The sequence below is a fragment of the Polypterus senegalus genome, chromosome 7 (genome assembly GCF_016835505.1).
Source record: "Polypterus senegalus isolate Bchr_013 chromosome 7, ASM1683550v1, whole genome shotgun sequence".
Taxonomy (NCBI): domain Eukaryota; kingdom Metazoa; phylum Chordata; class Cladistia; order Polypteriformes; family Polypteridae; genus Polypterus; species Polypterus senegalus.
The window spans coordinates 36446996-36470470 of record NC_053160.1 but is presented as its reverse complement, the minus strand read 5'-3'; the positions used below and the strand labels follow the sequence as shown (position 1 = coordinate 36470470).

The 23475-nt window shown below is 41.4% G+C and overlaps 1 protein-coding gene across 3 annotated transcripts in view; it reads right to left on the bottom strand.

Moving 5' to 3' along the window:
• pdzd2 (PDZ domain containing 2) overlaps positions 1 to 23475 on the bottom strand; it is a 456165-nt gene that overhangs the window by 331450 nt on the left and 101240 nt on the right. The gene's annotated exons all lie outside the window — the stretch shown is intronic.

The window sequence follows — 23475 nt, the reverse complement described above, 5'->3', positions numbered from 1 at the left end:
GCATCTCTCCTCTGCTATAAAGTTTTTATTCTAGATGGTATAAAATGCGTGCCACCATCTTTTTATATCACAACTACCTTAATATGTGTGATATGTGCCTAGAAAACTACATAGAATCAAAACAACTAAAAGTTCTTAAATGGTTTCACCCATTAAACACTTAAGGAAAGTTAAACACACCCTTGGTAATAATTTTGCCATTACATATGCAGTGTGCTCATAAATGTAGTGTGATATGTAGAAGACTCTCTTTAATTATGAGTTTGTGACCAAGTGGCACAACTGGGTTATATTTACTGGAAAGAAATATTTTTATAGAAATAATAAAATGTACAAGAAAAAAATGATAAAACAAAAATAGTAAGCAAAAAGAAAAAATAACACAAGAAGAAATAATATACATGGAGAGAAAACAAAAAGCATGTAAATTAACTATACTGTGCAATATATAGTGCCACAATACATGTAACCCCTCACAGAAAGTCAAAAAAACTGTACTAACTATTAACTGTTCCAGGGGCAATTAAGATAGACATACCTGAATTTGGACACCTCTAGTTCTTTATGGAAAGTATACACAATCACTTTGTAAGAAATGGGAACAAAATTGAAAGTACCTATATGAAAATTATATTCCAGCACTTTACTTCAACCGACTAGCTGCAGCACATACTGCAGCTGTAAGCACATTTGTCGCTTTTTGCATTTTTCCAGCATTTATTTGGTACTTTTCACTTTTCTTAGCATGTTTTTAGTCCACTTGCTTTAGATGTGCCACCACTAATAAATCTTATGTTTTTCACTTTGAAAGATGAGAGTTTCTGCATTTTATAACACCTTGAAAGGATTTCTTTCATGGAGAGAATGTAACTTTAGTTTAAAGAAGAGGTAACGATTTGAAGCACACCAGGAACTCATGAAAATAGTGCAAATGTAAGGAGCAAATCGAGCAAGTACACAGACTGGGTAGCAAAAATGACAATGTAGTTCTCAACTTTAAACAATTACCATAAGTTAATAATAATGGGCACAACGTGCTTTATACAGCAACTAAGACTATAGGTTTACTGAATTTGTGACAAACAACACAGTATTTTTATAACATTAACAGAATACTGAGCAAACATGTTCGTGTCCAGAGAAAACCTCACAAATTATAACATAATGTCACCAAAATAGCAATAAAACAATAAACTATATTAAAATGAATGACTTTTATAAACTGTAGTTCTCACAAAGTTATTTTATGTGTTTATTTGCGTTAATGTTATGTGAAGGTTTATCAATTCATTCTGATTATATTACAGCAGTAAATCACTGAGCTCTCCTGAACCACCAACCCTGCCCCACGACCCCATTAAAGCTGTGAGGGACATCTTTTTCTTTATACTTTCTTCCTGACCTGACTGACTTCACTGTAAAGTCTGGCTCATTCTTCTATGTTTTACTTTTTTTTTTACTTTGTTTTACTACTCCTTCAGAAGACACACCACCAGCCCAGTCATTACAATGTGTTTAGTATCTGAAATATTTCAACATAACAATATTTCAAAGAAATAACCAAAATACAGCTGAAAAATATTTCCTGACAAGTTCAACTTAAATCTGCAACAAAATACACTTCAAAATGTCCTTAGTAATATTAAATATTATAAATAAATGCACTTTAATTAAAACAGTGTGTGCCAGGCATAGACTACATAAGACATTATGCATCACACTTTACAGAATCACCACGCTTAAGCTTGAACTAATTTGTGTTTGTGTCTGTTCACCAAAAAAGTTCAGGAAACATTTCTTTATGAACTTTCATTGTCTGAAAATGGTGCATTTGTTAAACCATCAGGCTAATCCAGGGATAATGCTTGGAAAGATTCTAAGTTTTATCTCCTGCTAGCCAGTCAGATGCAGCACAGACATGCTTTCATGTAGTTAAGATGACTGGATTTTGTTGAATTTATAGTATAGTACCAATTTAAAAAATGTGTTTTTTTTAGTATTGATATTTCTCACACAGTATACTTGTATAGCTTCACTAGTAGCAGTTGCATATTGGTGTGGACTTTGCTTTTACTACTCAACTTTATTATTCTTCTGGAATTTGTCACATTCTCCTTGGAGATCAATACTGTCTATTGATCTATCTGTGTAATGTCTAACTCTCACCTCCACCTAAATCATACATCTTGAAGAGCAAAAAATGTTGCATTAATCTTCAAACAACTAAACTGTTTTTCAAAACTAAATGATACAATAATTAAATGTGTGCTTTGACAACAGCAAGATGCACCCACTGACATGAGAAAATAGGGAAGAAGTAGGATTAAAAGTAAGATCAAAGGTGGCGCTCCAAGGCTTGAATTGGATTCTCACTAAGAATACTACACCAAAAAGAACAGCAATTGAAACTATTATTTGTCCTGAAGCATTCATGTAAATCACTGCATGCTGTGTCTGCTGTGAAAACTGCTGTGTCAATATTCTTTCCTAAACACACAGTTGCTCCATCTGAACATTGACACTATGATTTTAACATAAATGATCATCACTGAAAACTATATCAACCATTGCCTTTACCATTTATCTTCACATTAAAATGTGCAACAAACCAACTTCCAGTTGGAAAAAAAAAATTACAAAATATTTGGATGAAAATTATGACTCACTGTGAAACACACACCAGCTCTTGTGTAGACAGTTAAAACAAACTAACTAACAATAAACAACTAAAACAATCAGAAATTCTTAATATGACTATTCCTAAAACATTTCTGCTAATTCTACTACTGGGTCCATGCCTTGTCCCCATCACTGCCAACATAGACCCCAGCTTTACAGATGTATTAAAAATAAAGAATAATAGTGTTTTATAAGCTGTCAAATAGTGGATGCTAAATTGAAAATGTGGAAACATCTACAACAATGTAGGCAAAAAAAAGAAAAACAGCCACACAACAGAAGTGAAAGTAGTCTAAATGTCACAAGCGCTAACAAAAGAAGAAAATAATGGAACTACTGTGTCAAAGTAATGTATTTTAGCACTCAGGAAAGCTGAAATATTGCCGTAACTCAAATAACCTGAGTGTTCCAGTTTTACACAGAGTAAAAAAAAAAAACAGACAAACTGTATATACTGTATTTTGTCAGCTATATATAAAATAATTGCTGAGTAAGGTAAAAGCATTGCATTTGATTAAAAACAGACTCCCTGAACCAAAGCGTACTAAAGCCTTGGATCTTGCATTCCATTAGCTTTGCATAAACCAGCATTTTATATAATTGCAAATACTGTACTGAAGACATCTTACTGGGGGAGCCAACGAAAAATAAAATGGAAAAATTTTATTGCCCGAGCATTTGAAGCTTTTTTTTTTTAATTAAAGCAATATTAAATGCTGTAGGGCAGTGGTTAGTGCTGCTGCACCTTTCCAGTATTAGTTTCACATCCCATGATTGGCAAATGTCCATGTGGAGTGTACATGTTCTCCTAGTGTCTGTCTCAGTTTCTTTCCAGGTTGTTCCAGTTTTTATTCCAAAGACAAGTGTATAGGTTAAAAAGTTACTTTAAAGTTGGTCCTGTGTGAGGGAGCATCAGCAACCGTATCCTGAGATGGTCTGGGGTTCCATCCTGGATGGGTTTATTCCTTGCATATCGCTGCTACAACCCTAAACTGGATGAGAGGGTTTGAAAATTGATTAATTAAACACTGTGCCTAAAGCAAAGACATTAAACTGTTTAGGAAACTTCATCTATCCATCCATTTTCCAACCCGCTGAATCCGAACACAGTGTCACGGGGGTCTGCTAGAGCCAATCCCAGCCAACACAGGGCACAAGGCAGGAACCAATCCCTGGCAGGGTGCCAACCCACCGCAGGACGCACACAAACACACCCACACACCAAGCACACACTAGGGTCAATTTAGAATTGCCAATCCACCTAACATACATGTCTTTGGACTATGGGAGGAAACCGGAGCGCCCAGAGGAAACCCACGCAGACACGGGGAGAACATGCAAACTCCGCGCAGGGAGGACCCGGGAAGCGAACGCGGGTATCCTAACTGCAAGGCAGCAGCGCTATCACTGCGCCACCGTGCCGCCCGTTTAGGAAACTTTTTTTTTAAATTTAAATTTACATAAGCTCCAAGTATGATCACAAAAAGTAAATATGTTTGCCAATGGAAGTCCTAAAATCTAAACCAAAAAGAATAATTCAGGGATCCACTGACTGCGTAAGAGTAAATGTTACTATGAATATTGATTTTATGGTTTCTGGATTTTTTGCTTCTGCATTTGATTTTCAATTCTTGCATTACATATTAGTACTTGTTTGCTATGGGTTGCCTTTTTAGGCAAAACCTCTTATCTCATTTTTGCCTTTACTTATTATTTTTGTGCTTCTTTTTGTTATTTAAATAAACTGTTGCATTTATGAAAATCCTATTTTGGGTTGAGTTTTTGAAGGATTCCTTTTCTTAGGGAAATGTTTTTGATCCATTTTAGGACATTTCAGATATTTTTGCAATGTTAAAACCAGCTCCTGTACAGGCCAAAGCCTGCTTGTGGAGTTTGACGTCAGGCAGCCTGTGGTGGAGCCTATCTTAAGGCATGCCAGTGAAGGTCTTGGCCTGGATTTGTGGGTCTTCTCTGGAGGCTTTTTACACTTTTGCTATTTTGTGTGCACTTCATCAGATCACTGAGTTGGACTGGTATGTCACATACCCTATAAATATTAGGTGAGCTTCATTTGTTTATAAAGCTCACCCAAATTATTTTATTCTATTTCCCTGACTGTACTATCCTAGGCATTTTAAATCCTGCTACTGACACTGTGTGACCACAAGCAAGTCACATGATCTGCATGTGCTCCAACTGGAAAACCAAAAGAAATGTAACCAATTGTATCATAAATGTTGTACAGTAAGTTGGCTTGGACAAAGGTGTCAGCCAAATAAGTAAATGTAAACTTTTCTTAACTCTGTCTCATTTTTGTTCTTTATCTATTTTTGATTCAATCTTAAAATTTCTAGATAATTTGAACTTTGAATGTCACTAAGAGAGCTTGGGATCACCTCCTTATTAAACAAATCTATGTTTTCTCTTCAATAAATATTAGTACTCAACCTTGTCTTGAACTCAGTCTGGTTTACAACAGACTTTCAGCCAGTGTTTTTTTAATGTATATACACATAATCCTAGAACAACTACCTAGCCAAGCGAAACCACATTACTAATGTTTTAGTGTGACTAAGGAAAGCAAAACCTCAAATATTTTCCATATAATGCAAGGACAGATGCTGAGCCAAGCTGCAGCAAAAACAAATTTGAAACAGGAAAAAAAAAAGAAAAATGCCAAATGCTGAATGAAGTGATTTTGTACGGTCTGTGAGTTTGTGCAGATAATCAAAGCTCTGAATGTGAAAAGTACTCAATGACAAATCAAAGTTTCCTCATATATGATGTGTAATTAGAGCTCCATGATCGTTGTTATTGTCCAGTTCCTTATTGCATCTTGCCAGTTCTACTAGTCTTGCACACAACAACCACATTTCCATGTGAATAGCAGATATTTATTATGTCTGCTTAGCAACGCTCTGTTAAGAAAAACTACAAAAATCACAACTGCTGGCAAGGCCTACACCAACAGCAATAAGAAGAGGGATCAATATTCAGACAGGACACTGCATTTACTATTACTGCCAGAGAACTTTACAGATACAGTATTAAGATTTTTGAATATATTTATTAATCTGTAATTTGAACCCACATATTTCAATTCAGACCTACACATAGCATTATGTTAATTGGTGCTATAAAATAATTCCTAGGGGAGTTGTGTTGTTAATTATGAGGACCACCTTGGTATGTTGTCCTGTATTGTTTAATTTTCTACTCCAATGCTTTGACCTTGTCCTTAAGCCATTTTGCCACAACTTTGGAGGTATGCTTGGAGTGACTGTTCATTTGGAAGACCCATTTGAGACTGAGCTTCAACTTTTATGCTGAACTCTTGATATGTTGCGGCAGTATATCTGCATCATTTTCCTTCCTCATGATGCTATCTATTTTGTAAAGTGCATCAGATCCTCCTGCAGTTAAGTACTCCCACCTCCATTCTTGACAGTTGTGATGATGTTTTTTGGCTTATAAGTCTCACCCTTTTTCCTCCAAGCATAATGATGATCATTATGGCCAAACAGTTTGATCTTGGATTCATCAGACTAGAGGACATTTGTGCAGAAGGTAAGATCTTTGTCCCCATGTGCCATTGCAAACTGCACTCTGGCTGCTTTTTTTTATAGCAGCTTTGGAGCAGTGGTTTCTTCCTTGCTGAGCAGCCTTTTGATATAGGACTCGTTTTACTGTGGATAGAGATACCTGTCTACTTGTTTCCTTCACCATTTTTAAACAGTCCTTTGTTGTTGTTCTGGGACTGATTTGCACTTTACGTGCCAAAGTACATTCTTCTCTAGGAGTCAAAATGGGTCTCCTTCCTGAGCAGTATGATGGCTGTGTGGTCCCATAGTGTTTAAACTTGCATATTATTGTTTGTACAGAGGAACGTGGAACCTTCAGGCGTTTGGACATTGTTTCCCAAGGATAAACCAGATTTGTGAAGGTCCACATTTTGTTTTCCCATTATGTCAATTAAAGAGGCAGTGAGTTTGATGGTAGCCCTTAAAATATATCCACATGTTGACTCAAATTAGGGTAATTGGTTATCAGAAGCTAATTGTCCAATTGCCTAAAGGCTTGACATCATTTTTTGGAATTTTCCAAGCTGTTTAAAGGCACAGTTAGCAAAATGTATGTAAATTTGTGACCCACTGGAATTGTGATATAGATAGTAAAAAATGAAATAATCTGTCTGTGAACAATGTTGGAAAAATTACTTTTGCATTGCACAAAGTAGATGTCTTAAACAATATGCCAGATTTATAGTGTATTCGTATAAAATCTGTGAAGGGGTTATTCAGTGAGTTTTAAAGAATTCACCCTAAGTGTATGTAAACTTTTTACTTCAATTGTCAGTGCTATGTATGTAGTCAAAATTATTTATTAAGTTAAAATATGTATTTTTTTTATAGGTGATTTTTTCATTTTATACTGTCTCTTTAAATGTAGGTATGTTTCTTGTTATTTGTGGGCAGAGTCCCAGGAGACAGGCTACCCTGAGGTCACCACTACTAAACCCTCCATCAGGCTATTTAAATAGGCAGAGTACGCTCAGGGGTTGGGAATCATTCATTTTTTGGAGTTTCAGCGAGTATTCTGTTTTCTGTATTGGACTTTCTGCATTTTTGGTTATATTTCACTTTGTTTTAACATTAATGATTTTTAGGTATCATATTGAGACATATTTTGTTATGGAAAATATTTTAGGCAACTGTTTTTGCTCTTTTAAGCCTTTTTTTGTATTTTTCTATTTTTAATAAACCTTTCATTTATTGAGATTCTTCACTTGCCTTTTACTATAATCTGAGGGTTTACAAATATCTCTTCTTTGTGGGGCCTTTGTTGTAATTTTTGGATTATTTACAGTTATTCCACCAGTTCCCTATTTTCAAGCTTGCTCCAGGTGAAACCTGCTGATAGTATCTGGGAACTAACTGGGTTAAGGTGAGGCTCTGCTGAATAGACCCATGAGAATCCTGGCCTGCTTGAGTAGCATCTTTTGATCTATTTCATAACAGTAAGAGTTGATAACACAGTTGGATGGGTGAGTAGATTGGGTGGGTCCTGTACAAATGTTTCCTTTTAGACAATTTGAGCTTTATTGTTGTACAGTATATTAATTTCAGTAAAAATTAGTTACACCTACTTAATAAGGACTTGATGCTATATTTTTATGTTAGTATAGCCTGGGAATGGAATTAGGAAGGCATTGAAAGTGCAGCAGAAGTGTACTGGACCATGTCAAAAAATGCATTCAGCATTTGTTTTAAATTAATCAATGAAGATATCTCCTCTAATTCTGTTATATTCCACTGATGTTTGCATTCACTGAGATTTGGTGTCTGGCAAAACCAGGTTATTTGAATGCGTAGCTCAGGTGATACCACTGAGAAAGGCCATAACTGACAAAGTATAAACATACACAGAAGGGCCTGCAAAGATGTTTGCACATCTCAAACTGCACATTTACTGCATACGCAGTTTCCTTATTTCTAATTTAAACAACTGGCACACTGCATACCTTTAAGACTAGGATTTTTAAAGCATTTGTTTAGAACTGTGAGCTCATGTTAATCATGGTTAACTGTAAATGCATCTTGTTTAACATAAACAGTTTTTCTTCTACAACAATGAATGTTGCTGCCAAAGTCATTTTCTTACAAATCATGGCAAACAGCCTGAAGCTGTTCGGGGTTTTCCTGGCAAGCTTCAGACTTCATGTTTTGTTTTGAGGGAAAAAATAATGGCAACACATTTTTACACTGTCATGCTATATTATATTCACATTCAAGTTACATGTACAAAGCATGGTAAAATTTTTACTTGCATGTCTGACCTACATGTAACACATTACTGCTCTCATCAGTAAGCATTATTACTAGGCATTATACAGTATTAAAACAGTAAGGGAAACAGATGTTAGATAAAAATAAGTGTATTATTTAGAACTACGGTTTTCACCACCATGTCACATGCACCCAAAATCAATAATAGCACAATAATAATGCCATCATCATAAGACATTCAAATGTTAAAAATAAAATTAATACTAATAAAGCAATAAAAAGTTTGCATCATCTCTCTTTGTCTACTTTCATTTATCAGTTGACTTTATGCACATCCCAAAGAAATGCATGTTAGGTTAATTGATTACTCTTAATTGGTCCTGGATGATTAACTGTAAGGACATGAGTGTTTCTTGCGTTAGGCTGAGGAAACATACAGGGTGGGTTCCTGCCTGGCACATAATGCTGCAGAGGTTTAGCTTAACATGATTGTGAAATGTGCATTGAGCAAACTGGATGATTAATGGATGGATAGATAAGTCTTTCCCTACTTTGCAGAATTTGACTTTAAAATGATTTTAAAGTAGGTAATTGCAGAACTATGTTAATGTTCTTTAATAGCCCTTTTAATATTTTTCCATTAAAATGGTTTTATAATCGGCACTCAATTCTGATAAACAGATATGGGTGAAAAAAAAAAATCATTCTACATGCGATTAGTTCATAGCTTCTCATTTGTAACTAGCACTGGAGGAAAAACGATACTCAGCTAAAAATATAAAATTAAATAAAATATCGACAATTCAGATGGAGAGAGAATAAACATTTGTGGACGAGATGCACCAAAGCAAACACGCAACGCTATAGATTATTGACAATATGCCTTTGAATAATACACAATTTGTGGCAATGAATGTCTCTGAGCTCTACAGTCTGGGTTCAGCTATCCTCCCACACACTACATCTGTGCACATTCTCATTATGTTCTCATTGATTGTCTCTGATCACTCTGGTTCCCTTCCACATCTCAAAGTTATGTAGTTTACCGTGATTAGCATAACAACATAGCAGGAGTGTATTTGAACTGAATGTAAAACATGACTGGCATTCTGTCCAGGGTTGTTTCCTGCCTTGTACATAATGTTGCATTGAAATCCACTGCACTCAATTATATATATATATATATATATATATATATATTATATATTGTAACAGATGGAGCAGGAGACAGCAAAGAGGTTTGGGGTTCTCCAGCCCCGTATATTGTCGCGATTCCACAACAACAAACAAAACAGGTCAAAATCATAAACAAACTGAATGTTCATAAGCGTGACGCCAGACTGTGGCGTCCGCGGCCATTTTATAGGGGAGGAGCCGGAAATGCAAGGATGCTGGGAAGGACCGTGAGGGAGGATGGGAAGGATGACGTCATAGCAAGATGGCGGAGGAAGGGCGGAAGTGCCGTACTGCGGTCAGCCGTCAGCTATGGCGGAGGGAGGTCTTTTTTCCTATGAGGAAGCAGAGGGAGAAAGTTAGTACCCGCCATTCCCTGCCGGCGAACACGTTCCTAGGTGCGCTCGAATCCATCCGCGGCCTCCTACTCGCACGTGCGTGACATGATCCCCCCCTTAGCCCAGACCCGTCAGGTCGGGCGGACCTAACCGAGAGGTCGTGAACCCGAGAGGGTGTCGGCATTGGCCTGAAGGGTACCTCACCGATAAGTGACAGCGAACTTATACGGTTGTAGGTCCAGAAACCATCTGGTGACCCGCGGATTCGACTCCTTGTGCAGGGACATCCACTGAAGAGCAGCGTGATCAGTCACCAGAGTGAATTCGCGACCCAATAGGTAGTAACGGAGATGGGTCACTGCCCACTTAATGGCCAAGGCCTCCCTCTCCACTGCCGCGTACCGGGTCTCCCGGTCCATCTGTTTCTGGCTTAGATACATTACGGGGTGTTCGACACCATCGACGCTCTGGCTTAACACGGCGCCCAGGCCTGTGTCCGAAGCGTCGGTCTGGAGAATAAAAGGGAGCCCAAAATCGGGCGACCTTAACACAGGTGCCGACGTTAGGGCCTTCTTTAGGTCACTGAATGCGTGTTCCGCCTTGTTGGTCCACACCACGTACAGGGGAGCACCCTTCTTTGTCAAGTCAGTCAAGGGTGCTGCTCTTTCGGAGAAACGGGGAACAAACCGGCGGTAGTAACCCGCTAACCCCAAGAAAGCCTGCACCTGCCTCTTGGTATTCGGACGGGGCCATTCCAAGATGTCTTTAATTTTAGAGCACTGGGGTGCACCTGTCCCGTCCCACTAGATAGCCTAAATATTTGGCCTCTTTTAAGCCAAAAAAACATTTCCGTGGGTTAAAGCGGAGGTCGGCTCCACCTAGTGTTCTGAGGACAGCCGATACCTGCAATAGATGTTCCTCCCAGGTGCCGGAATAGATGACGACGTCATCCAGGTAGGCGGCACTATAGGACTGGTGGGGCTTCAGCACTCTATCTACCAGACGTTGGAAAGTCGCGGGGCCCGTGCAGTCCAAATGGGAGTACCTTGTATTGCCAGTGCCCGCTAGGGGTGCTAAAGGCTGTTTTTTCTTTCGCGGATGCCGTTAAGGGAATTTGCCAATACCCTTTAGTCATATCCAGTGTAGTCAAATATCGAGCCGTACCCAACCTCTCAAGGAGGTCATCAATGCGGGGCATAGGATAGGCATCGAACTTGGAGACTTGGTTCAGACGTCTAAAGTCATTACAAAATCTCCAGGAGCCGTCGGGCTTGGACACGAGGACGATAGGACTGGACCAGGGCTATGACTTTCCTCTATTATGTCCATGTCCAACATCCGTTGTACCTCTAGTTCTACCTCCGCGTTTTGCTTCCGGGAGTCTATAGGGCCTCTCCCGGACGATCACCCCGGGGTCCGTGACAATGTCATGGGCAATCAGCGAGGTCCGACCAGGTGACTCGCTCACTACTTCAGGGATGGTGCGGAGTGTTTGGGTTAACTCCTGCCGCTGCCTGGGGGTTAGCTCTTCACCGAGGTTAAGGGCAGTTACGCTCGAAAAAAGGGAGAGTGACCTGTGGGAATCGGGAAGCTCCTCCCTTTCTTTCCAGGGTTTCAACAGGTTGATATGATAGATCCTCTCACTCGGTCGACGATTGGGTTGTTTCACCAGATAATCAACGAGGCCCTTTCTCTCCTTAACCTCGTACGGCCCTTGCCAGTGAGCGAGCAACTTGGAGTGGGAGGTTGGAACGAGCACCATAACTCGGTCCCTAGGGCGGAACTCCCTGAGGATGGAGTTCCGGTTGTAACACCGGGCCTGCGCTGCTTGCGCACGAGTCACGTGATCTTTGAGGACTGACCTGATCTTTGTGAGCCGGTCGCGCAGTTGCGCTACGTACTCCAATATGTTGGAGGAAGGGAGGGGCTCCGCCTCCCAGCCCTCTTTTAATATGTCCAGAATTCCTCGGGGTTGACGTCCGTATAACAGTTCAAATGGGGAGAAGCCTGTGGAGGCCTGAGGTACCTCCCGATAAGCAAACAGCACGAGCGGTAGAAGCTGGTCCCAGTTCCTACCGTCCGCGCTGACTACCTTCAGCATCTGCTTAAGCGTCTGATTAAAGCGCTCGACCAGCCCGTCTGTTTGAGGGTGATAGACAGACGCTTTCAGGTGCTTTATTCTCAGTAATCTGGCCACTTCCCTGAACGTATCCGAGGTGAAGGGTGTACCTTGGTCCGTAAGGACTTCTTTGGGTATACCCACTCTGGAAAATACATTAACTAACTCCCGTGCGATGGTTTTTGTATTAGCGGAGCGCAGGGGAACCGCCTCTGGATACCGGGTGGCGTAATCCACCATGACTAATATATATTTGTAGCCACGGGTAGAGGGCTCCAAGGGTCCTACTAGGTCGACCCCTATTCTGTCAAACGGGACATCAATGAGGGGAATAGGGACAAGAGGAGCGCGGTCCCTCCTAGGAATCTGGTGAATCTGGCAGTCCGGACAGGACTGGCAGAAACGCCGGACCGCCGCATTAATCCCGGGCCAGTAAAACCGGAGTTTAATCCTCTCCAGAGTTTTCGGCGCCGAGATGGGCCTAGGAGGTGGGCGTGAGCTAGCTCGCATACCTCCCGCCGGAAGGTACGCGGCACTAGCAACAACTTCCGCACCTCGCCCTCGTGGGTCGCCACCCGACACACCAGATCATTCTCGAGGACAAAGAAGGGCTCGTGTGGTGAGGACCCGTCGGCCTGTGAGCTGTTAGGCAAAACCACGGCATTCCGGGCAGCCCGCAGGGAATCGTCATTCCACTGCTCCCTCTTAAATGATGCCGGCGTGGACCGAAACCGGTGATCCAGCCCATCGAGAGGGTCTTGTGTTCGGGGCACCGGGAGTGTTCCCTGGCTCGTCCCTTCCCCGGAGGAGTCGTCCGGGTCAGGGCCCGTCGCAGAGGAAACATTGCCTGAAGTGCCAACACCATTAGGACGTGCCCCAGAGCACGGCGTGGAGACCGCGGGAGGGGCGCCCTGCCCCCTCATTACTAGATCCAGCGAGGCCCCGGGAGTGGTAAGTGTTTTACCGCATGTTCTTTTTGACCAGTCATGTCCCAATATCACTGGATAGGGGGGTTCGGGCAACACCGCGACCGTCAGTTTAACTGGGTCCCCCTTCCAGGTAATATAACATTGTGCGGAACGATAAGACTTGGTCCCTCCATGCACGCAGGTAACCTGCAAATGCCGAGTCAGCCATTGTCGCGGCAACACATAACGGCGAGCAACAATGGTTATGTTGCTGCCAGGGTCAAACAAAGCCATCACCATGTGCCTATTCAATAAAACCACTCCCGTGTTCGGAGTCGCCAAGGGGTGCGGCGGGATACAGTACCTTTCGGCGAACGCCAAGGTGCAGTCCATAGGCTCCGCGGAGACATTTAAAGGGCAGGCTGGCAGCAGGTGGCCGGGCTCACCGCACTTGTAACAGCGGCGGGCCCGGCTTGTCTTTAGGTCTGGGAGGCGCTTCTGCAGCGCGTCGAGTAGGCTCGGGGTTGGCGCCCGTCCCTGTCGGTTCCCACGGGCGGACCGTTCTGCCTCCCCAAGTCGGAGGACCGCGAGCTGTCGCTCAAGAACTTCCAAGAGACCCGGCATGTCTTTATAGGGTTGGCGCCGGACCTGCTGGGCGAGGGAGTTGGGCATAGCGTTCACCAGGCCCTCACAGGCCACCTGCTCCACGACTCTCCGAGCCTGGGGTCCCTCCGGCCGTAGCCAGCGCCCCATTTTGCCCCAGAACTCGAACGCCTGGGCACAGGCAGGCTTTTTCGGGGAGAACTGCCAACTCCGCCACTCTACCGCCTGCTGGCCCGGCGTTATGCCGTAGCGGGCCAAGATCTCTGGCTTCAAGAGTTCGTAGTCCGCAGCCTCTTCCTCCGGGAGGTCATAGTAGGCCGCTGCTGGTCCCTTGAGTAGGCGCCAGAATGGGCCCACTCGGACCACTGCCACTCGTTCGGGTGCCCGTCCTTTCAAAAATCCCGAGGTAGGATTCGATGTCGTCCGCCTCGGTCATAGTTACCAGTGGGGGAGGCTTCGCTTTGGCCGACTCTTGTCTGGTGCGCTGTGCCTCGGCCAGCCTGGCCTTCGTGGCCTCTAACTCCCTGGTGGTGCTGGCTTGCGCCTGCTGCAGGGCCTGGAGTTGGGCGTTCATGGTCTGCAGCACAGTATTGAGGTCCTGTCCCTCCGTCATCTCAAGGACTCTATTATCCTGCCGGCTACGCCAATGTAACAGATGGAGCAGGAGACAGCAAAGAGGTTTGGGGTTCTCCGGCCCCGTATATTGTCGCGATTCCACAACAACAAACAAAACAGGTCAAAATCATAAACAAACTGAATGTTCATAAGCGTGACGCCAGACCGTGGCGTCCGCGGCCATTTTATAGGGGAGGAGCCGGAAGTGCAAGGATGCTGGGAAGGACCGTGAGGGAGGGCGGGAAGGATGACGCGTCATAGCAAGATGGCGGAGGAAGGGCGGAAGTGCCGTACTGCGGTCAGCCGTCAGCTATGGCGGAGGGAGGTCTTTTTTCCTATGAGGAAGCAGAGGGAGAAAGTTAGTACCCGCCATTCCCTGCCGCGAACACGTTCCTAGGTGCGCTCGAATCCATCCGAGGCCTCCTACTTGCGCGTGCGTGACTATATATATATATATATATATATATATATAGATAGATAGATATATTAATATATATCTATATCTATCTATAGATATAGATATAGGTTCTTCGCTGCGAAGCGCAGGGATTTTGCTATATACAGTATATATATATATGTTGATATATATATATGTATGTATATAGATATGTATATATGTGTATATATATATGGATATGTATATATATATATATATATATATATATGTGTTAACGCTGGCCCGGACACAGACAGACGGACATCATAATTTCACCACACACCGTTTCTTTTTACACTATTATTTACAAAGTCTACCGTGCACTCACAACCCCAGTGCCTCCAGCACCGATCCCCCAAAGTCCAGGCCACACAGTCTCTGTGCCTTTCTCTCCTGGCCGCCTCCAGTCCTCACTCCAGCTCCGTCCTCTTCCACCCGACTTCTGCCAATGACTGGAGGGAGGCGGCCCCTTATATACAGCTCCCGGATGAGCACCAGGTGTTCCCGGCATTCCTCCCTTGGCCACGCCCTAGCGTGGCGGAAGTGCCGGCTGTCCTCCCGGCAACTCTCCGGGTGTCTCCCAAAGTCTTCCCCCCAGCACTTCCTGGTGTGGCGGAAGTGCTGGGCTCTCGGGATATTTAGGCAGTGGGGCGCCGCCTGGCGGGAGCCACAGGCCCCTACAGGGCTGGGCTTCCATGCCCCTTACCCGAGGCCACCAACATAACCAGGACGGACACCCCCTCTCGTGGTCTGGCGAAGGTACAGGCCTTCCTCCGGTCCTCCTGGGCGTCCCGGCCAGGCTCCTGCTTCGGCCGGATGTGGCAGATGATGGTCTGGAAGTGGGGCGCCGCCTGGCGGTGACCACGGGCCCCTACAGGGCTGGGCTTCCATGCCCTCTACCCGAGGCCACCAGCGTAACCAGGACGGACACCCCCTCACGGTCTGGAGGAGGTACAAGCCCTCCTCTGGTCCTCCTGGGGAGCCCGGCTGGGTGCCACAGTGTGTATATATGTAGGTATGTATATATATGTGTCTGTGTATATATGTATATATATATATATATATATATATATATATATATATATATATATATATATATATATATATATATATATATATGACAGCAACACTCATAACAGTGACAAAACAATTACAGTGACAATCATGTTACGTTATTTTTAAAATGTTTCCTTTTCTTTTTTCATAACTTCTTTAACACACTACTTCTCCGCTGCGCAGCGCGGGTATTTTGCTAGTCTATACTAATAAAAGGCAAAGTTCTCACTGACTGACTGATTCACTCACTCACTCACTCATTCACTCATCACTAATTCTCCAACTTCCCGTGTAGGTAGAAGGCTGAAATTTGGCAGGCTCATTCCTTACAGGTTACTTACTAAAGTTAAGCAGGTTTCATTTTGAAATTCTAAGTGTAACGGTCATAATTGAATCCTACTTACATACATATATACATCCATAGCCTGCAGCTCAGTCGATGTGTGAGGTGGCGTTGCGTCCCCCATCCCCACGCCTCCCACGTAATTGACTGCCTGCCCATATAAGGCCATCCTTCGCTCCTGTCTCTTCATTCCCTTCCTTGATTTGCCACGGTATTCACGTCTCCCAGCTGATAACTACAGCCTTTTTATTTAATCCACAGCTTCTCCACTGTTTTATTGTTCGTTTATTACGATGCGAAGTTAGCGATGAAGGCGGTGGTATGCTTACAACGCTTGACAGATGCCGAATGTCACTTCAACACAAGTCCTGAAAATACTAACGTAATTGAAACAAACCATGAAACTCAAACCGATTATGACAGCAGCAATCCAAGCTGTGAGAAAACAGTAAAAAGGAGGCGTGTTAGACATCGTGGTACATTAAATTAGATTCACAAGTAGCAATTTGGGTAGTGAACACTTCAATGAATGAAACCTGTTATCTTTACAACGGTTGACAAACACGGAATGTAACTTGAACACAACACATCCTCCAAATACGAACCTGATTGAAAGAAATAATGATAATCAAATCCTTGATGACAGCAACACTCATAACAGTGACAAAACAATTACATTGAAAATCATGTTACGTTATTTTTAAAATGTTTCCTTTTCTTTTTCATAACTTATTTAACATACTACTTCTCCGCTGCGAAGCGTGGATATTTTGTTAGTGTATAATATATCATTTCTGTTTCTCTGTCTGTCTCTCACTTTCTCCTGACAGAATGTGCAAATTTACTTTTCAGTTTATTTTATACAATTATGTATTAATGTATAATACCCATTCACTCACATAATTATTGTTTATGTACATTCAATACATGACTGCTGCAAACCATGACACATACATGTGCATGCAAATATTTTTTACAAACCATTTGCCCTGTTGGTGGTCTCTGTAGCAACATACCAATTTTAAAAGACCAGTCCACCTTTTCTCTATACAGGTGTACAGTCTACAATTACTCCATGGAGAACTCCCAGGTCAACTACAGAGGTATGATCACTTAAGTGTATCCCAGGTATTCTTTTAGTTGACTGTTTCCCTGAGAACACTTGCATATAAAACATCTTAGAAATTATACTGTATAACTGTATTACATTTGAGAGTGTCTGAGGCTGAAGAGTTTGCAAACCCATGTCTTCTTGAATAAGTATATGTCTTGATGCATAAATAGATTGAGACTTTAACAGTTTTTGAAATAACACCTGTAATTCCAAACAGTTATCAAAGTGAAATAAATTAATAAACATCTTACGGAACATATACCCATTATTAAGCAAAAATCACTCTAGGATGTATCTGGATTACTCAATCAAAATTACATATATTTCTACAACTAACATAATAAAAAATTGCCATATTGTAATTACTGAGAAATTACTTCTAATACTTAAATGAGTTGTACTATAACTTGTAGTTCAAACTTCTATTATAGGTTTATAGGGTCATTACAGAGTAAACTATACAGTGTACAGTGAAGTTCTGATTTGTATGTGTTAATCAACAGGCAACATGTTTCCACTTTCTGAAAGCATAATCGGTCATTGTCAGTATCACTACCTTACCTCGAAACAGCTGTATAAAATACAATGAAACTCTTAATTCTTTCCTGCTAAGTAATAACTGTGACACAATACCAACAATAGATAAAACACACAATGAATACAACAGATATATTGAATGCAACATATAAATACATATTCAAGGACTTGAATTTGTCAATATGATTGGCTGTTGAATAACCATGCCTCCTTTGGATAGAAACTCTTGTTGACATTATTGATGAAGTATGGTTTGCCTCCTACTTCATGAAGTCCATGACCATGGTTTTGCTGACATCAAGTTCAAGAATGTTATTCTGGCACCACTGTTAACAGAAGGGAAAACTCCTCTTCTCTTAGTTGCATCAGTCTTGTAGGTGACAAGAACTGCTGTGTCTTCAGCACACACTAATGAAAAATGGTATCACTTGCCTCAGACAAATGTCAATAGTTGTGTGTGAGAAATGGCCAACAATGGCATGTCATTTCAAAAACTTGTGAAGGAGGAAATCTCTGCAGCGGACTATAAAAATGATAATGCAAACATCAACTGTCAGCTCCACATTGGTCAACCACAAATGGCTGTTATTGAGAGTAACAAATAAAACAAAGAGTCTAACATGGAAAATTGGTGAATAAAAATCAAAAATGAGTACCATATGCAGGAACATTAAATTGCACATTAGAAAAACAACAGGTCTCTATCACACATTTTTTCCACTGAACTAGGACTGCATCGTAGGTAGGTGGCATAGTTTTTCATGCAGGTGTATGCAAAAGATAAATGACTAATTTCAGTTTCCTGCATTTCAGGACTGTTGGACTTTTCTTGGTAATGCCATTTTTGGCATGGCCCTCAGAAATGAGCATAAGCATATCCACACACAGTCATATTATACAATCATATCCTTTTCACCTATTTTATATCATGGCATTGCATATTGGAAACAGGTGGCAAAGTGGGTAGCGCTGCTGCTTCACAGACTGTGTAGACTGGGTTAGGACCCTTGCTCAGTTTGAATATCTTGCCATTGTCTGCCTGACTTTCCTCCAGTTCCTTTAGTTTTAATCCCACATTCCAAAAATGTTCCAGTTACATGAATTAGTGTCTCTAAAGTGGCCCAATATGAATCAGTGTAGGTGTGCATTCCAGTACAGCTGCCCAATTCACAGTTTGCCCTTGTGCCCAGTGCTGTTGGGATAGTCCAACTAGGACACTTAAATAGATTAAGTACAATCAAAAATTATTGAGTGTTGTGTAGCACTTTGCATTTCATTTCCAAGATAGGGAATCTTATAACTCTTTAATTGGAGAGCATAACTTTCATTAAAATGAGGAGAAGGCTTATATGTCATGTTTAGTGAGACATGTACTGTACACCTCCAGCATCTCCCATTATCTATGCACAAATTTGCATTGAAATCTGTCATTATTTTGGTAAAGATCTTCCTGTGCATGTTGCAAAGAAAAGATTAAGTGGGTGAATACAAGTTTAACTGGACTACAAAAAACACACTCTTTTAATACATCACAGTGATCAACCCATTAGTGTTACTTATGTTTTGAAGACAGTCTTTCATCCTGTTCTAACAAATAATCAACTCTGTTTCATGCTACAAGAAGATGCATGCACAACATGGAAAATCTAAACAGAATAATTAGTAAAAATACAACTGAACAGTTACACAAAGGCAAAAATGGGAAAGATAATTAAAAGGCATATATTTCACCAAGAACCACTACAACAAAGCAGTTGACTGCAATGGAGTGTTAAGTAGCTTGAGTTTACATTTCAAAAATGCCACATTTACAAGTGTATCAGCCCACTGGTTCCCATTAATGAGTTTGCTGAAGTACTGTATAAATCCAAGTTAGTCAATGTATAGGTGATTTGGGGGTTAATTTGATGCTCTCATTGTAGCAAATGCTTCTAATATCAAAGTAAAAAATGACAACGTTTAGCACAAGATGTAAGAACATAAGGACACTGCCTATGTGGTGAAGCAAAACTGTCCTGATGACAGGTTGGGCATGTTGCCAGTAAAATGATTTGGTCGGTAGACCACTTGTATAATTACATGGCAAATGGTTTTCCCACTTTACGATGAGAAAAAAAAAGATCAAGCATCTGTACGTTGACCGTTGTTTTTGTTTTTGCCATGTAGTGCCACGTAACAACTTATAATAAAGCAGACAGAACATGTTTAGCTTTCTTTTAAATTGTGTGGTTCTGTCTCAGAGGGTGCATTTTATCTTGTAGAAAGGTCACAATTATCTCTGAAACAGAAACTATTTCGCTGTGTTGTTTCATTGACCTGCAAGCATAATTATTTTCAGTTGGTTAATTATAAATTCACAAACGTGAATTCTTCTTTTCCTAGATAAAAAAACTCCTGAGAAAGATGCCTTCACAGAATGGTACATTAGGTGTCACTATCTGTATTGAATTCTCTTGTTCTTCCTATGTCTGCGAGGATCTTTTTTCAACTAATCCGGTGACAATCCGATATCCTAAAGTTGTACATATTTATGGTGACTCTAAACTCACAGTATTATGAGTTGTTACAGAAGACTGCATGCTATATCAAGGGCTGGTGTCTTGCATTCAAAGCTACTAGGTGTGGTATGAAATTTTACAAAGCTTTCTGTGAATCCTTAGAACTGATCAAGGTTGAGGCATGTATTACAGTGAATCTGGTGGAACAACATCAAAACAAGATGTTCACTATTCTGCTAGTGACACGGATTGCTACTAAATGGCTTGTAGTTATGTCTTTTGCATACAGAAACAAAACAACAGAATTAGGCAAGTTATCCATGTGTGTGTCAAAATCAGTCTTCATAGAGTGTCACACTTCTTGACAAAGCTACAAACTTTAGCAGTGTCACTGCTAATGGAGTTTCTGCCTTTCTGAACTCTTGTTAATTTCCAAGTAAGGTTTCACGTTTTCCCTAATGTCCCTCAACTGAACAAAGTTGAGTACAAGAAAAACTGTGTCATGGCCATACAATATGCTCCATTTTCATAGCTGCTTGCACTCAGCTGCAGACATGTACAGAAACTATGGGCACAAGCCAGGCACTATCAATAGGAATGTATCACAAGATAAGGAAAAGCAGAGAAATTTGATTCCTGTAGTTTCTGTGTATATCATTTAGGGGACAGAGGTACAATGTAGATAAAGAATACAAAGGTAACTAAATTTCACTGTTTGGTATATGGATTTGAGAACCATCCACTAAATGACACAAAACCATATGAGAGCCATGCCAAGAAAGCCAGTGTAATTCAGTATAACAGACTACTTAACATCTCCTTGGAATGGCAGAAGGGCAATCTGTGCATTGGTGATTTTTAGTATTTAAGTGTTCTGGAGCCATGTGCTCCTGATAGAGATATCCATGGCAAATTGAAAAAGAGGAGCATTCAGATAAACATCAATCCAAGATTGTTCAATGTAGATCTAAGTGAAGCATAACTAGGACAAAGATACCAGAATCCACTTATGAAAGCTTTCAGGAAGTGCTTATCAGTGTTCTTGGACAAAGCCAGGAGAATGTGCAGGGCAACCAACATGGGCTTACCACCCACAAAGTAAAAGCTGAGGTTCAAGCACTTTATCAGTTGAGTAGTAGGCATAAGTGGGGCATATCTAGATATTCCATACTTTTACAATGGAAAAACATTTTTAAGAGCTAAAGAAAAAAACTATGCAATTGACAATGTGGAGTAGTCATGCAGGTCTCCTGTGGGGCTACTGTGACAGCAGGTTCTTCTATGAGAAACTACTCAAGCATACTCACAGCTTTTTCTTTATATACCACCCACATCTAATCTGGAACTTAGATGATTATTTAGTCTGTGAACATGAAGTAAAAACTTTTCTTTTGTTTTTAGGAGGAGTGGAAAATAATACATTTAGTTACATGATTGTAATAAATGAAGACACTCACTATGTAAAAGTCTGGAGATAATGACCAGTTTGTGGCTTTGAAGAATGCCACAGTGTGTCACTTCTACAATCTTCTGAATGGCTGCAGGAACTACACACAAGGTAGACTTATTCTGTACTCAGCATCTGATATGTACTTGACCTGTTAACGTAGGACTATTTTAACCTCACTGTGATCTTTCAAAGGCTCCAGAATGACAAGGAGGATACTATGGGCGTAGTCATAAACCACTGCTGCATATGAAACAAGTCTCATGACTAAATTTGGTTTTACATAACTCATATTTTAAAATAATCTGTTTCCATTCCTCAGACTGGGCTGGGCTTGAGGTCAAAAAACATCACTGTGATGCTGCACTTCCCAGGTTCTGGAAAGACAATATTCCACAAATATACTGGCCTGGGAGAAAAATGGAACAGCTACTCATTAAGAGTGCAATCAAACCAAAGCAGCAACATTTAAGAATGAAGAATTGCTTCTTAGTGAGATAATGCTTAGTCTTCTGGTGATAAAAAGATGACATTGAGACACAAATTTCATATTTGTCCCACTTCTACTACACAGATGTATAGTCTGTCTTGTCTGTTAGCAAAAACAAGTTTCCACTGTTCAGACTGTAATACTCTTGTTCAAGGTTGCATTTTCCAGCTGCATTTTGTCAACAACATGAGTTGATGGTACAGCTGGTCTCTAAAAGTACAACATCAAACACAAATGAACAAAGCAGAACATTTTTTTACATAAATAAAAAAATGAGCAGTCATTATCTAAGAATAATAGCTGTGATGGGTCAGAGCTGGCAAGTCAGCCATCAGTACCGGAAAAGGGCTAAGCTCTTACTTGAAAGAGAGACTAACACCTACAACAACAAAAATAGAGTACCTTCACATGTCATTGTAGGAAAATGAGCACCACCTGGGCTTACAGACCCCACAACATGTAGTGAATGCTCCAGAATATACCTTGGTGAACCAAAGAATGTGGCACTTGTGGTACAAATAAAAGAGATGACCCGAGAATACTAGAAGTTGGACCTCCCAGTCCTTGCCCTTGTGGTCTGAGGGGGGCACTCCAGTTCCCCAAACCCGACACAGATGAATGCAGACACCAGTTCTCAAGCACAACACTGACTTTATTTCAATGTGGGAAACATTCCTAAATTTCCCACATGTACAACACAGTCACAGTAAGCACCAAACACAATATTACAGTACAAAGTACTTTCTTTCTTTTTCTTTCTTTCTTCTCTTCTGCCTCCACTCCTCCTCCAGGAAGCTTCATCCCTTTTCCTCCCACCTCTGGCATCCTGAATGAAGTGAGGCAGTCCCTTTTATGCTGCACCTGGGAACATTCCAGATGGCTCATCAGCATGATCCAGAAGTACTCCCAGGTGTGTTGGAAGCCCGACGTAATAGGGTTCTGCCCCTCCTGCAGCACCCCCTGATGGTACCCACAGAACCCAAAGGGCTTTGCCGAACTCCTATTCCCTTGATGCCCTGTGGGAATCTGAGGCACCACTGTAACCCAGGGGGGCTACCATCTAGAGCTCCAGGTGATGTCGTGCCCTGTGCAGGTGTTCTACCCCAGCCCTTCCACTATGGGGGCATCCCAGCCGGGAAAGTGCCACATCCACTCTTCTAGTAAAAAATTAAACCTAACAGAGTTAACAGAAATGCAATAATGGCACCTGGGCAGTTTATGATTCTATTTCAGGAGAGCTTTGGCTATGTCACTGTTTTCAGGGTGAGGTTTGGAAAGAAAAGCAGGAAGTTCATCCTGTTTATGTGGCAGCACACAGCCCCCAAATGGGTCG